We start from the raw sequence: 16782 nt of genomic DNA, 5'->3' as shown, positions 1-16782 counted from the left end.
GAGGCTATTTAACAGATGGCACTGGGACAAATGGGCTGTCATCTGGAAAATATAAAACTAACTTTGTACCTTGTACCAAATCAATTCCAGATGGATCTGTCTGATATAAAAAGAGAATGACACAAGTTCCACACCAGGCGACACTGCAGGGGGCTGTCTTTAGAATGTACAGGGTGTCATGTGTATTATGTATGCACAATACATGCATATGTACAATACGTATAAGAAACGCATTATACATTATGAATTATGACATGAAACCCAGAAGCTACCCCAAAAAGGACTGATAAATATAGCATTAAAAAAAAAAAGAAAACAATTGCATGGCAAAGTCAAAAGACAAGATTAAAAACCCAGAAAACAAATACATGCAATTCCTACTAAAGACGATTCCTTGAAACTTATGGAGTTTCTAAAAACTAAACCCAGCCAGGCGCAGTGGCTCACACCTGGAATCCCAGCACTTTGGAAGGCCGAGGTGGGTGGATCCCTTGAAGTCAGGAGCTTGAGACCAGCCTGGTCAACATGGTGAAACCCCAACTCTACTAAAAATACAAAAAAAAAAAAAAAAAAAGAAATAGCCAGGCTTGGCGGCACGTGCCTGTAATCTCAGCTACTTGGGTGGCTGAGGCAGGAGAATTGCTTGAACCCAGGAGGCAAAGGTTGCAGTGAACCGAGATCACACCAGTGCACTCCAGCCTGGGTGACAGAGTGAGACTCCATCTCAAATAAAGTAAAAATTAAAAAAAGAAAAGACCAAGAACTCAACAGAGATGAGCAAAGGAGACAAACAGCTCACCAAATATCAATGAAATAGTTTACTTGAAACAATATTCAACCTCACTCCTAAGATAAAACTACACCGCACCAGGGTAAGTCTCCACCTAACTGAATGGCCGCAACCAGCAAGTGGCTAACTCACTGGGCTTGTTAAAGGTTAGGGAAACAGGCCTTTTACGTGGCTGTGGGAATTCTAAAAGCAGATCTTGGCAACAGGTAAAATAATTACAAAAGCACAGACCGTTTGACCCAACTCCACTTCCAGATTTCTACTTCACAGGTAGACTTACCTGAATGTGAAAGGTCCCATCTGTTGTCTGTAACATGTAGGTGATATGTATATAATATGTAAATGACACTGCACTGGTTTGTAATAATATGATGGAACAAAATGTTATCAACAGGGCCTGATTAAATAACACATTTGTGCCACTGAACAAGCTCTTTATGGACTGACAGAGAAGCCTCATCTGGAAAGACTGCCAAGAGAAGTCCAGGAGGCACCTGTCTGTGCAGTGGGACATCAGGTACCTACTTGAAAATACATATGGTTTATCTGGAAGGTTCTACGAGGAAGTGTGCTGTCTGCAAAGAGGGGAACTGGATGGCTGGGAAGAGGGTAAGAAACATGTTTTTTACACGTGAAATAAAAGTTATCAACACCCAGGGAAAGGAGAACCTTGCCTGACCCTTAAAATGTCCTGGGTGCCCTTCCCTGCCATCTGCGGGAGAAGGGACTTTCCACGCAGCAGCCTCTGGCACTTTGCCATTTCCTACCCCTGGTTACATTACCGATTTAAAATCTTTCTTCACTGAAGAGACTGCTGAATACTTTTCTGTAAAAATTGTTTTTGTCAAAGAGGTTCAAGGCAAAAGGCAGGTCACAGGAGGCTGAGGAATAACTGAAGGTGAGGAACTAGAGACAGCAGGAGTGACTTCACGAAGCGTGGCCATGTTACAGCATGAAGAACAGCGTGTATGAAAGATCTTACGTGTATCTAAGCATGTGTATGGTTTCTTGAAAGAACGTGTGAACATATATGTGCACAAACACGTCTGGAAAGACACACAGCAACCTATTCGCAGGGACCAGCACCACCCAGTGGGATGGAAGGACTTTTCTGCTAGCTGCTCAGGGAGGCCTCGGTGGTGAAGCGACCAAGAGAAGAGGGGCTGGTAGAGGTGAGTGGTGTTAAAGGCGGGGTTTTGTTGACTGGTAGAGGTGAGTGGTGTTAAAGGCGGGGTTTTGTTGACTGGTAGAGATGAGTGGTGTTAAAGCCGGGGTTTTGTTGACTGGTAGAGATGAGTGGTGTTAAAGGCGGGGTTTTGTTTGCTGGTAGAGGTGAGTGGTGTTAAAAGTGGGGTTTTGTTGAAAATACAAATCAGAGAACCATTATGGTTTATGGGTCAGGTGAGGCTAGAGGTCAAAGATTGGACTGAAGGAGGGAGACGGAAATCACAAAGTTCAAACGCTAACCTACCAGTGACCCTGAGGAAACAGGGCTGTGACCAAACCAGCGGTGAGGGACCAGCCTTACACAGAAAGGAAACACAAGAGAAACTAAGGAGGTGTCCAGGCCCAGATAAGACATTTCAAGGGCCAGTGATTTTTCTGTGAGCCTGCAAAGCACCCGCCCCACTGGCAAGCTGGGTAGTGAATGGCGGGCAAGGTCCACAGTGCCCCTCTCAGGGTGAGCGGCCAGGTCCAGGGCTTTGTGGCCGGCATGTGAAATCCTGTCCTGCTTAATCATGCCCTGATCAGACATGACACACGGCTGCTAGAAGAGCAACTCTGTCTTGCTTCTGTCTTCTCGCTTTAAGTAGCTTCAGGTCTTTTAACCCAGAACAAAACAGAAACTGCTAAGAATTAACCTATTTTGTTAGTTCTGGATGATCTCTTTTTACCTTTGACAGGAAATATTTCTACAATGTGTCAGGTCTCTCTACAATAAAAACATCTACAGAGACTGGAGAAAAAAATTACCTTGCTAAAAGTAATTTCTAAACTGAGTATGTTAAGACTGAAGTCCAAAACCAAAAGCCCTTCAATAATGTACCCTAATTAGGTAACTTGCAGCTACACTTCTTACTTAAACTAACAAGATAACTACTGTTCCAACTGGCAGTTTTTCAAAAAAAAAAAAAAAAGAAGGATCTTTTTCTAAAATCTAATCCCTCTAAGGTGGGGGGCGGGGGAGAATACTAAAGTAGAAATTTTTTCTAGCATAACAAAAATTTCTTCGTCATCAATTCAACAAAAAAAGATGCCCCGGCGCAAGTACCTCTTACTATTCTATTCTACTAGTTGGACTCTAAAGTTTTAAGACTCATGTAGATTTGCTGGAAAAGCATGCTAATCCAAAAGGTAGATGAAGTTTACAGGACTAAAGAGAAAATGGGTAAACTAAAGCCTAAGTAAACGGTACGCTTCACCCGCAGTGACAAGACTAACGCAGATGCTTATCTCCAATTATCTTCGCACTTGAACAAATGATATACCATCATATTACTCATCATACCCAAATATGACACAGAATTTCCAGTTTCTACAACTGTGCTCCAGAACACAGTAGAAAACAGCAAAACTCAAATTTGTGTTCAACTAAATGAGGCAAGTGTGAACTAGCTCATATCAAAGTAAATGGCCTTCATTTAATGTGAGGGCAAAGGACAGTAATTAAAGTACCACATAATCCAAGCCATTACACAGTAGATGGCAGTGCTACTGCAGCTCCATCATGGCATCAACAAAAATACTACCACCAAGAAAGCAATCAGAACTGCATCCCAGCACAGCCACGCACTGCATAAGGATGCTTCCACCACTGACAGACCACACGGACCAGGGATCCTCTAAGATTCTAATAATGCATTTTTACTGTACCTGTTCTGTGTTTAGATACACAAATACCACTGGGTTACAACTGCCTACGGTATTCAGTACAGTAACACGCTGTACAGGTTTATAGCCGAGGAGCAACAGGCTCTACAATGTGGCCCAGGGGTGTAGCGGGTTCTGCCACCCAGGTTTGTGCAAGTGCACTCTGTGGTGCTCACACAACAAGATCAGCTGAGGACGCTTTTCTCAGAACTTATCTGTGTCCTTAAGCAGCACATGACTCAATTCCCATATCATGTACTGTACTGTACTATGAAACAGCACAGTGTTCTAGACCTGTAACAGCTGGCCTAAAAATAAAAATAAAAATAAAAAGGATCCACTGTGTTAGAATATTATCTCCTGTATCTCCTGTAATGCAATAAAAAAAAAAAGCAACGTATACAAAGACAGCCAGAAGACTTAGTTCACAGACAAGCTCATAGACCAGGCAGTTCCCAGCTGCCCAGGAGAACAAGTGTTAAAGATGGAGACAAAACAGTGCTTTTAGGTCACAGCTATTCCTTTAACCATCAGTGACAACAGCTGCTCCAGAGAGAGTCCATTCTTATGGAATGCTAGATGACTCTTGGCTGCAATAGGCCCAGAGTTTAGAGCTAAGGGAGAAACCAGTTTGCCTGATAACCAGACGATGAACTATCCCATGTTTCACCTCTGAACTGCAATGATTTTCAACAGCTTACAAAAAGCAACAAAGCAAAAGCTGTTGCTGATCTTTAGACAGACATTTTCAGCAGGTTTATTCACAGTATTTGTGTCTATCTGAAGTTTCTACAGTGCTTTCCCTCAGGTACTCACAATGCAAGCCACAGAGAGTTCCAGAACTGTTCCACAGAACATATCCCTAAAGAAAGACCGCCACCCCCACCACACCCCTGCACCAAAAACTTTAAAAACATCATTTTTTTTAGTGCCCCCTTAAAAAAATCAGCCCCATGAAGCAGTTCATTATCCATACCCTGAGGATGCTGAAACACAAACAGCAGGGCCCTCACAGCTGGAGCTCAGGCCCCTGCCCACCAGGCCCTGCTCCCCCATACCTGTCACTGACCAAACGCACCAGCCCAGAGGCTCTGTACTGACAGCACAGAGTTCCCTGCCACCTCCAACTGCAGCTCCCTAGGCTGGCTGAGGCCACACCTACACAGCTCTGCACACCGCACCTAGCAATCTACCAGGTGGAACAGGAGCCCTCAGGACAGCCCTGCACCGACACGTATGCCAGCGGTCCACAGAGGATGCTCTAAGTGTTAGGAACAGTGCACGGGGATGAAGATAAAGAGTCTATTAACCATGAAGACAAAAGTCTACAAGCAAGCATGTGAAGCAACCCCAAGGTCCACCCACTGAAGAACGCGTGAGCACAGCTTCGCCTCTTCACAGGGGAATGCCACTCGGTCGCGAAAGAGGAGGAAGTGCTGACACACCCACAGCATGGAGGGGCCCTGACATCACCACACAGAGTGAAGGAAGCCAGTCACAAAGGGCCACACGGTGTGTGGTCCCCTTACATGCTACATCCAAAAGACACCCATAGAGACAAAAAGGGGTGGTCAAGGGTTGGGGGGAGGGGGAATGGGGAGCAACTGCTAATAGGCACTGGGTTTCTTTTTGGGGTGATGGAAACATTCAGTGGCAGTGGTCGTGCTTGCACAGCTATGTGACTATACTAAAAACCACTGACTTCACTTTAAAAGGGTGAAGTATATACAGTATATGAATTCTCTTTCAATAAAGCTGTTAGTTTTAAAACAAGAATAAGCATGTGCACATACCACAGCATATTTATTATCACTGACAAAAAGAAAAAACTGCAAAGGATTTAACTATTTCCAAAACCATGGTCTTTTATTTACATAAAATAGGCATTGGAAAGTCTAAGCCAACTATCCCCCACAGTTGGCACCCTGCAACAGGCGACTGCAGGAGCAGCAAGCAGCAGCATTACCGGCCACTAGGCAGAGTACAACTAATTCAGCCTATCATCAGTGTGGCTACTGGAAGCATTTTTCTTTCTGAAAGTAAAACACAGGTATGTCTACTTTATACTCCCCCCACTTTTACACCTCTAGAAGTCCTCAGAATAATAAGAATTTTTAAATAAAAACACAGGGTTTGGATAAGGAATTGCAAATAATGACTATTTTGGAAAATACAGTTAAAATAAATTTTAAAAAAATTTTTTGAGACAGGGTCTCATTCTGTTACTCAGGCTGGAGAGCAGTGGCATGATCATACCTCACCTACAGCTTCTACCTCCTGGGATCAGGTAATCATCCCACTTCAGCCTCCCAAGTAGCAGGGACTACAAGTGTGTGCCACCACTCCTGGCTAATTTTTGTATTTTTTGTAGCGACAGGGTTTTGCTGTGTTGCCCAGGCTGGTGTTGAACTCCTGGGCTCAAGTGATCTGCCCATCTTGGCCTCCCAAACTTCTGGGACTAGAGGCATAAGCCACCTTGCCAGGCCAAGAAATAAAAATTCAAATTGGATAAAGAATTTAAAAAGCAATTAACATTTGTATCTCTAAAAGAAAAACACAAAATCTCTAAGCTCAAAGAGTTCAAAACAAAATACAACAGGCTTACATAAGAATGCAGACAGCTTTAATGGGGCTGCTTTTTCAGGAATATTTAGAAACTAAGAAAGCAAAATATTTAAATGCTAGATTTCATCTGAGTTGCTTGCTCCAAGCAATAAAGGGTTCATCAACGTCAGCCTTAGCTTTGAAGCAGCAACAGAAATGAAAGTTAAACGAATGGGGCTGAAATTAGCTTAGCAGTGACACCAGGGATGTAGGGAAAACTAGAAACCACAGTTGTTTTGAAATACGGAAATGACAGCCCAAGGTTACTCCTTATAATAATCCTCTCATTAAGGGTCGCAGAATCTTCCAGTTTTCCAAAGATGAAACAAAAAAATTGTCAGCTCCAAGTAACTATTCAAAAACCAATTTAGAACACATAAACGCTCATAGCCAAGATGTAAATAATTCAATCTATAAAACATGCCTTGCTTTAAGTTAGCATACCTCTACAAAAATAAATGTTAAAAGCCGGAGAAGCCATAAAGGAGAAAGCAGCATTTACTGCACCTCTGCTGGAAGCTCACGTATGTTACCTATGTAATCCTCAACACAAGCCTGTGAGGTAGGTTACATCCCCTCCACTGCAATAGGGACAACACTGAGAGGTAGAAGGATCCTGGCCAAGGTTGCATGCCTGGTAAATTCAGTGCCCATGGCCTTGGGGCTGGGGGGGAGGGGGGGCAGTGCAGGGGTGAGCTGAGACGAATAGATTAGCTCCTTCATCTCGTCAAAGGGATTTCTGCTTGACAGAAAGGCTCTCCTATAAAAGACATTTTTGTTCCAGATTTAGCTCACTGCCCAACCAAAATAATAATCACCACTGTCTGCATAAAGTGATGCACCCGTGCTCACACATTAAGAATCCCCTTAAAGAGATGACTTTACTGTAGCAACAGCCATAGAAATTATTAGTGGGTGGAATCTACACAAAGGAGTAACAAACAGCACATGAAACTGACCATAAATGACTGAGATTCCATGAACAGGCGACAATTTGCTGGCATGTCAAGGCTTACATAGATTACTAGAAACAACTACATTTCCTAGGACCCTCTGCGCAGCACACAGCCTGAAATGTAGGGTGGGAGCTGAACTTAAAAAGAAAACTATAGTCTTGGAGATAAATGTCACACACAAAAATACCAATGTATGTACCACAACCACTTCTTAGAGGAAGACATTAAAAAGGAAAAGCCACAACCCAGGATTGAAAGACAGCTTTAAAAACACACACAAAAAAAACCTAGCAAACCAGACGGTGTTCTCAGCCACTCATAAAAGCAAAGTCTTATCAAAGTTTTAACTTCAAAGAGCTTAAAGACACTGCAAAGAGGCACTCAGCAAGACTGGTCCTGACTGCAACCTATTCCCTTCCAAAAAAAATAATCAGTTTGTAATCTAAATACACATCACACCAGGTCAAAGTAATCACTTCCGGCAGCAAAATTTTGGCACTGGATTGCAGGGGCCTGTTCAAAATAGCTGGAGCCCCAAACACTTTGCGTTTTCAGTTCTGAAACACTTAGACAGAAGTTCACATGGCTAAGTGGATGGCCAGGATGCCCTTCCGGTTCAATTTGGAGACGGGAGATCTTTAACCTAACCTAACATTCTTTAAGGCACCAGTGCCCTCCTACTCAAACGTCAGCCTGGGTTTTGTTTCTAAGGGTCGCCAATAAATAGGTTTCACGGGCATTTAGGCTCTGGGAGTCTTTTTCTGCCTGTTACAGGTAGCCTGGCTCTTAAAAACGATCACACACAACGCTCACAGGCATGTGCACATTCATAAATACACACGTGTGCACACATACATGCCCACATGCGACACACGCGTACATCATACAGCATGCACGTGTCCATAAATGAGCTCACACGGACAGCCACGTCCCGCGCGCAGGCCCCCAGCGACACACGCCCCAAGCAGGGCCTCCACCTGTATGGAGTGAGCGGCTCAGAAGGCGAAGCCCAGCGCCTTGCAATGTTCACCTCACCAGCGGCTTCTGGCATGGCCACGGCTCCTTCCTTTTCTAGTAATAAATACCAGATTTGGGGAAACCAAGGCGGCGCAATGTGTTTTATCTGTCACCCAAGGGTCCCATTAAGGGGACAAAGGCCTTATCGCGTTTGCAGCCGGCTAAGTGAAAGGAGGGCACTTGGGACTGTGAGCTCTGACCACGGACGTCTCCCGCACAGCTCCCGCGGATCCTCGGACCCAGGGCCCCTGCAGCCGCTCCTGCCCAAGGGGCGCGAGGCGGAGGTCTGGAGGCTTTGGGGCACGCAGAGGAGACTGAGGGTGTGGGCTCAGGGCCGCGGTGCGGTCTTGGGGCTTGAAATGCAGACTTAGGGTGACGAGTGCGGGCTTAGGATGGGGGCTTGGGACACGGGGTGGGGACTTGGGATGTACAGTGGAGGCTTGGAGAGGTGGGGCACACATTTGGGGTGCGACACAGAGGCTTAGGATGGGGCTTGGGACACGGGCTGGGGGCTCATGGTGCAGGCTGGAGGCGTGGGTGGGGGGGTCGCGGTGCAGGCTTGGAGGCCTGGGTGGCGGCTCCCAGTGCAGGCTGGAGGCTAGGCATATAGAGTTGGGGATGCAGGGTTGGGGTACAGAGCAGAACTCGGGGCGGGCACGCACCTTGTGGCAGGCCGGGCAGGTGGCCCCCGCTGCCGTTCAGGCTACTCTGGATCTGCGTGAGCTCCTGGCGCAGCATCTGCTTCTGGTGGAAGCTGAAGGCCCGGCGGTTGGAGAACATGGTGAACGGCAGCAGGAACTCATCGCCCGTGTGGCCCTCGTTGAGCTGCAGCCCGTAGATGCAGATGATGGAGTCATGTGCGTGAGCTTGCGGTAGAGCACGCCCTCCGCCTCGCGCTGCTCCGAGTCCAGCAGCACCAGCTACACCAGCAGCTTGCTGCGCACCACCTCGTCCATCAGGTTGGTGAAGCTGCCCAGGTCGGCCGGGTTGTTGGCCTTGATCTCCGAGTCGCGCAGCGAGTGGTAGTCCTTGCGGGCCAGTTCCTCCAGGCAGGAGCCGAAGAAGCGGAGCTGGAGCGGCATGCACAGGTCCAGCAGGCCGCATAGGAACTCCACGCGCTGCGGCGACGGCAGCTCCGAGAACCAGCGGTACACGCCGTCCCTCTGCAGCGGGCAGCGCTTCTCCACCATGCTGCCGCCCGCGCCGCGCCGCGACCCGGGGCCCGCGCGGGGGAGGCCGGGGGGCGCCGGGGGCCGGGGCCGGGGCGCGCCAGGACCGGGGGCGCGCGGGCCGGGGTCGGGTCCGGGCGAAGGCGCTCGGGCGCCGCGGGCCGGGCGGGCGCCGGGGCGGGAACCGGGGCCAGGCAAGGCTCCCGTCAGGGGCTGGCAGGCGGGCGCGCGCGGGGCTCCGGGGGGGGACCCGCGGCGGCCGGGGATGACGAGCGGCCTTGGGCCCGCCGCTCACGGGGAGGCGCCTTACCCGCGCCCGTGCCCGTGCCCAGCAGCGGCCGGTGAGCGGCAGCAGCGGCGGCTGCTCCTCGTCGTTGTCGTCGTCGTCGCCTGGAAGGCTGCCGCCCCCATCTCCCCCCGCGCCGCAGGGTCTGTCACTGCGGGCCCCAGGCCGACCGTTACCCCGGGCCGCGGGCGCGGCGTCGCAGCCTGGGGAGCGCTGGGGGACCGCTGCCGCGGAACGGCCGCTGGAGGGGGAGGGACGCGTGGCGGCAGTCACGGAGGGATCCTGCCGGGACTTGCCGGCCTTGCTGGTCCCGCGCGGCGGGCGGGCGGCGGACGGACGGCGGACGGACGGCGGCGGCGGCGGCGACGACGGCAGAGCAGGCACCGGCCGAGGAGCAGAGGGATCGTCGCGCTCGCTTCTGACGGGAGACCGGGACTAGCAGAAGTGGGCGGGGTGGCCGCCTCTCGCGGCAGCCCGGGCCAGCCGGGCCCACCCAACCGTTGACTGGCTCAGCCGGCCCGTTCTCGGCCCGTGATTGTGCCGGGTCCCCAATCCCATTCGCCCGTGCCGCGGCCACACCGCCCTGAGGGGCTGTGCATCATATTGGAGCCACCGCCTCTAGTCTCTCGGCAGCCGTCAGGACGCGATTGGTCCGCGGAGATCGGAGAGGCGGAAAACCCTGGCTAGATTTCTGGTTGCTTTTGTTCCCGCAAATTTACGTGGAGCATTGTTTTTGGGCGAAAACGGGGCGTTCGGCCTTCCTGCTTTATTCCTGAGCGGTGTAAGAGGGAGGTAGTGGGTATCTTCGAGAAACGGCCGCCGCGGGGTCCGGAGCCCTGGGTTCCAATCCCGGGTCGGCCACTGCTAAGCTGTGTGACCTTGGGTGAGTCACTTGGCCTCTCTGAGCAACAGGCGCCTCCCCGGGAAAATGAGGGTAATTATAACCGCTCCCGGGGGGTTTGTGCGAAGGTGTTCAGCTCACACAGGGCCGGCACTGGCACTTTTGAGGCGGCTGACTTGCCATGGGGGTGTGATAGGAGGTGCAAGCTTTCTCCAACAGCCTTCTCCAAATGGAGCCTTTAAATCCGCCTTCTTTCCGTGGCTACTCCACCAGCTCGCCAAACCGAGAAAATGCAAACACAGGGGCGGGGGCAAGGGAGCTGACCTGGCTGGAAGTAAACAGAAACGCCACCCCTCCCCTGGCACTTGCATTGGCACTGGATTGCAGGTGGGGGAAGGGCCGCTGCACCCAACCACCTTTTAATCCCACCACTTACACACAGGCAAAGAAGCAGAGCCGCGGGGGCTGGACGCTCATTCCTCCCCTGCCCTTCCCCTAGAGCGCTGCTTTGAATGTCTGTTGATCTAGAACGGGGTCTGTTCATTCATGGGTTCCAGGTCCCAAGCGCCCGGGGGCAGCTGAGAGCAAAGCTGGCGCCCTGCCTACCCCGTGGAGCTCACACTCTGGTTCTGGGCAGTGCACAGTAGAGATTGGTTGAATCAGTGAATGAGCTTTTTAAGGATATGATCCAAGGTGCTGAAAACTTCCGAACAAAACTCTTCAGCCAAATCTGGCACGCCTGTGCTTCCAGCTATTGGGTAGACCAAGGCAGGAGGATCGCTTGAGGCCAAGAGTTCAAGGCCAACCTGGGCAACATGGTGAGACCCCCCCTCCCCCCGAGTCTCTCCAAAACAAACAAACCCCACATTCTCCAGTCTTAGGTCTTCAAGGATGAACAGACATTGCAGAAAGGCACGGTTGGGAACAGAAAAAAATGCTCTCCACTCCCCCAGCCCCCTCCACACCTTGGGCACATTTCCCTGGAGCTGCCCCAGTGTTCTTTGTCAGTGTAGGAAGAAGCAAAAATCTAAATGAATCAGGATGTCCTCCCACATGGGCACAAGGGCAAGGGTGGGGGCAGTTGGGTCTCCTCATCTTATTTCCCAGGTCTAGGCTGATTTCTATTAATAATTAAATTAATCGTTGTTCTCCTGGACCTCACTTCTTAATGTGATTCCAGGAAACTGGCCACATTCCAAAATTCATAATCTAAGGTAGTGAAATAACGTGAACATCAAGACAGTTTGGCTGGGCTCAGAGGCTCACATCTGTAATCCCAGTACTTTGGGAGGCCGAGGGTAGATCCCTTGAGCCCAGGAGTTCGAGACCAGCCTGGGCAACATGGCGAAATCCCATCTCTACAAAAAAATACAAAAATTAGCCAGATGTGGAGCATGTGCCTGTAGTCCCAGTTACTTGGGAGACTGCGGTGGAAGGATTGCCTGAGCCCATGAAAGGGAGGTTGCAGTGAATGGGGATCCCACCACTGCACTCCAGCCTGGGTGACAGCGTAAGACTCTGTCTCAAAAACAAAAGATTCATTTCTTATTGATAAAGCAAGCTCCTTGGAGAAAGATCTTGGAACCTCATTGGGGGTGGGGGTGGGGCTTCTTCAATCCAGCCGAGCTGGCTGTGAAACCCCCAGGCTTTGGTACCAAGTGAGCTCCAGTCCCAGCTCTGGCTGACTGTGTGAACTTGGCTATGCATTCAAAGGCCTCTGAGCCTCAGTTTCCTCATCTGTAGAAGAGAGCCAGGAACCCGTCATCCTGGCTAGCAGTGGAAGTCAAAGGTGCTCATGGAAAGAAAGTCCTTGCTGGCTGGAACAAGGGAGGCCTGAGCTGTGGAAGTCCTTGGATCAAGGTCCTCCCCACTTCCCGCTGCCTTTTTGGTCCTTCTTGCGTGCTCTTTGTGATTTAATGGCTTAGTAGGTTGAATCATGTCCCCCCAAAGTTTATCTCTACCGCAAATCTCAGAATGTGACCTTATTTGGAAAAAGAGTCTGCAGATAATTAAGGTAAGAGTCAAGATAAAATCACACTGAATTAGGGTGAGCCCTACATGCAATGAGACTGTCCTTACAAGATACAGAAAAGAACACATAGAGACTTCGGGGGAAAGGAGACTATGTGCAAGGATGGCAGAGATTGGAGCCGAGGGGTGCCTGGGCCTACCAGAGGCTGCAAGAGACAGGGAGGACCCTCCCCTAGAGCCTCCAGGGGGAACAGCCCTGCCCACACCTTGACTTTGGACTCCTGGCCTCCAGAACTGTGAGAGGGTAAGTTGCTACTGTTTTCACCTCCCCCTCCCCTCCCCCACCCCACCTGCCCCTCCCCCACCCCATCCCCACCCCTCCCCCACCCCCCATTCCCCCATCCGTCCCGCACTCACACGTGTTGTGGTTATTTGTAGGGCAGCCAGGGAAACCGAAACAATGTCATTTCCCCCCAGACGTCGGTGTGGCTCAGCTCAGTCCAGTTCGCAACAAATATGAAATCCCTGCCCTACAGGACCAGGCCTCCGGAAGGGCTTGGGGGCCTCAGAGGCAAATGAGACCAGGTCCATCGACCCTACAGAACTGATAACCTGGACTCCCCACTCTGAAGTAGGCAGACTGCCTGAGGGAGGGGGCCTCCCTCATGGGGAGAGAGCAGGCGCTGACCTCCCCGGCCCTCCAGCATTCTCTGGGTCCTGGTCCCGAGAGTCTGGTTTTCCACACAGTGCACCTACTGTCTCACCCTTCCGTGACTCTGCCCGTGCACAAGGTGACCCCGGCTGCAAGCATGCCAGGAGCTTTTCTCCACCTCAGCCTCAACATCTGCCACCTCTCCTCCTCTGGAGAGGGAGGCAGCTGAAGGACACCAGCCCCACGTCTTGCTGGAGCGGCTGAGATCACTGGGAGGAGGTTGGGAGAGGACTCAGGGGCTCAGGCTAGATCAGGAGGGTGGGCCCTGCCTCCTTGTGAGGGGGCCCAGCACCACGGGGAGCCCACAGTGTAGGGTGCTGTTCAGCCAAATTGGTTACCACTGGGTGTGAGGTCTGTGGTTGTGCAGGGTTGAAGGGCTGAGTGTCATTTGCCTCTGAGGCCCCCAAGCCCTTCCTGAGGCCTGGTCCTATCGGTCAAGGAAGGACTATTAGTTGTGAACTGGATTGCGCTGAGAGCCACACTCATGTTTAGGGGGAAATGCCATTGTATTGGTTTCCTGTGACTGCCCTACAAATAACGACAAAGAGGCAAGGGGAGAAGTGGGGCTGTCCCTTCCATAGGGCTGCAGTCAAGCACAAATGACTCGAATAGTATTAATTTTGAGAGAGAGAGAGAGATTTGGAGTTCACCACAAATTCTCCAAACAAACAATTTTACAAGGAGGACATGACCCGCCTGGCATTACTGCTTAGGTCTGAATGAGTGATACTGACTGCAGCAGGTGACCAGGCCAAGCCCAGAAATGGGCCACGGGGACCCCAAGCACATGCTCTTCCCCCAGACTGCCGCCATCTTGCTTTTCCTTCAGACCTAGGACCCCACGAGAGGAGGGATCTGGAGGCCAGGACAGGAGCAGGACAACACAAACAGAGGCCTCAGAAGAAGACTCAGAGTGGGACAGGGGCTCCTTAAGTGATCGGGGCTGGAAGTGCACAGAGAAGCCTGGTGCAGCAGGGAATTTTCTCTCCCTGGGGTGCTGCCAAGGTATGTGTGGTCTCCAGCTGCAACATGCGCTTCCTTCCCTTGGCCTGAGTCCTGCTTTCCTGTGATTGAGAAGGTTTGGGACCTGACACCCTGAGCATGGAGGCCATAAATCCAGTGGATCCGTAAACTTCCTGATGGGGTCCTGGCTCCAGGCCTCGGTTCCTGACAGCCTCGTGTAATTGACAAAACCCCATGGGGCTGTTTCTGATCCTGCTATCAAAATTCCCATCATGCAGATACTGAATGGTCAAGGGCTTCGGCCCGTGCCACACAGTTAGTTCATGTTGGAATTGGATTCTGCCCTAAGTCAATTGCCCGTAGACTCTGCCCCTCCCAGGAGGAAACCACAAATGTGACATATTGTTTATTTGCTATTTTTGCAAAGGTGTCTGTTGCTTGCCAGCTTTTCCAGCCATGACTGCAGACAAAGTCCACCTAGAGTCATAAATGGGCAATCAGCCCCGAACAACGTCCAACCCCGGTTTCTGTATGGCGAGGCGTTTTTGTCCATGGCAGATCTGCTTACCTGGGTGTCTTTGGTGTGGGGCTAGATGCAGCATTTCCCCAGTGGGAATGGCCTGGGGTCTTATTTAAAGTGGAGGGTCCTAGGCCTGGCCCCACGTATGGAGTCAGGATCCCTAGGGGTAGGACCTTGGAATCTGCATTTTTTTTTGAGACAGGGTCTCACTCTGTCACCCAGGCAGTGGCGCGATCTCAGCTCTCTGAAACCTCCACCTCCTGGTTCAAGCGATTCTCCTACCTCGGCCTCCTGAGTAGCTGGTATTACAGGCATGCACCACCATGCCTGGCTAATTTTCTATATTTTTAGTAGAGATGGGGTTTCATCATGTTGGCCAGGCAGGTCTCCAACTCCTGACCTCAAGCCATACACTGGCCTCGGCCTCCCTAAGTGCTGGGAATACAAGTACGAGCCACCGTGCCTGGCCAGGAATCTGCATTTTTGCTAGTAACCCTGGTCATCTCCGTGCACACCAAAGTTTGAAACCACTGTTGGGGTGTGGAGTTCTTGCTTCCAGACTTCCAGGGCCTATGGATTGAACAACAGCAGCCACAGTAGTAATTAGAATTTTCAGTCTGAACCACAAGCCTGCCATGCAACAAGGGTTTCCTCCCGTTTTACAGATGAGGGACCTGAGGCTTCATAAGGCTGTTATTGACCTGAGGTCGCACAGCTGATGGCTCCTGGGTTCTTAGCGTTAAGTTTTGCAGCCTTATTTCTGTTGTGTATTTGTTTCTCATATTTCTGTGTTTATTCCACTGCAATTGTGATATCCTCTAAAAGCCAAGGATGAACTCACTGCTGACCTTGGTTTTATTCATTTGTTTGTTTTCACCTTTTCTCGTGAAATGTGCAAACATACTCAAAAGTCAAGAGAATCATATGGTGATTTCTCATAGTCCCCTTTGGCCAGCTTCAGCAAAGATGACATTTTGCCACTCTTATTCCATCCATTTCTGTCACGCCACCCCCGACATACACACATGTTCTTTCTAGAGTATTTTCAAGCAAATACAGGATTTTTAAAAACATGTAAATGACTGTGTTGTTTTGTCTGATTATGATGCAATACATGTTCCTTATGAACAGCTTATACCTCAGTAAAAAACAATATAAAAAGCCACAAATCATCTCAATTCCCAGTATGTGCCACACACATATACACACCACATAGCACATACAACACACACACATTTCACACACACCACATGCCACATACACACCACACACACATATACACACCACATAGCACACACAACACACACACATTTCACACATGCCACATTCCACATGCCACACACACATGCTATGTGGTGTGTATATGTGTGTGGCACGTGCTGTGTATGTGTGGCATATGTGTTTATGTGTGGTATGTGTGTGGCATGTGCTTTGTATGTGTGTGATGTATGTGTTTATGTATCTGTGTGGTATGTGTGTTATGTGTGGTGTGTATATGTATATGTGTGGTATGCGTGTGGCATGTGCTGTGTGTGTGATGTGTGTTTATGTAAGTTTGTGGTATGTGTGGTGTGTGGTGTTCATACATGTGGCATGTGTTGTGTATGTGTGCAGGGTGTGGTGTATGTGTGTGGTGTGTGGCATGTGGTGTGTGTGGAGTGTGTGTGTGTTCTATGTGCTATGTGGTGTGTATATGTATGCCTGTGGTATGTGTGGTGTGTGTGGTGTGTGCATGTGTGTGGCATGTGCTGTGTATGTGTGTGTAGTGCGTGTGCTTGTGTTTGCAACACAGACACCCCCACCTGAGTTTGGTGCAAGCAGCACCTTGTAAGAGAGCAATTCTGACAGTCACCACCACAGTGGCCGCCTTGCCTGGAGCCGGCCAAGTGGAGGCGGAGGCAGGGGCTTAACACCGGGGCTTCCATCATGAGCGAAGCTGGTGCTGGCTGTTATCATTTGCAGGTGAAACAACTGGGGCAGAGCGGTCACTTGCAAAAGACAGCCCACCAGCCAGGGACAGAGCTAGGGCTCAGGCTAGCAGCCTCACGGTGCCTCTCACCAAGCCTGGCCAGGCTAAGGGTT

At 50.3% G+C, this 16782-nt stretch overlaps 1 long non-coding RNA gene across 2 annotated transcripts; it reads left to right on the top strand.

Annotated features, from left to right (window-relative positions):
• The first annotated feature begins 11305 nt into the window (after positions 1-11305).
• On the top strand, positions 11306-14686 carry LOC129530231 (uncharacterized). 2 transcript variants are annotated; one of them, XR_008675763.2, is made up of 3 exons: positions 11306-11352; positions 14047-14222; positions 14608-14686. It is a non-coding gene; the product is annotated as an uncharacterized lncRNA (long non-coding RNA). The 2 variants fall into 2 exon arrangements; XR_008675762.1 differs by lacking the exon at positions 11306-11352 and adding an exon at positions 12718-12809.
• Positions 14687-16782: the final 2096 nt, after the last annotated feature.

This window comes from Gorilla gorilla, chromosome Y (assembly GCF_029281585.2).
Source record: "Gorilla gorilla gorilla isolate KB3781 chromosome Y, NHGRI_mGorGor1-v2.1_pri, whole genome shotgun sequence".
Classification (NCBI taxonomy): domain Eukaryota; kingdom Metazoa; phylum Chordata; class Mammalia; order Primates; family Hominidae; genus Gorilla; species Gorilla gorilla.
Note: the sequence above shows the minus strand (reverse complement) of the source record. Positions and strands in the feature narration are given on the sequence as shown.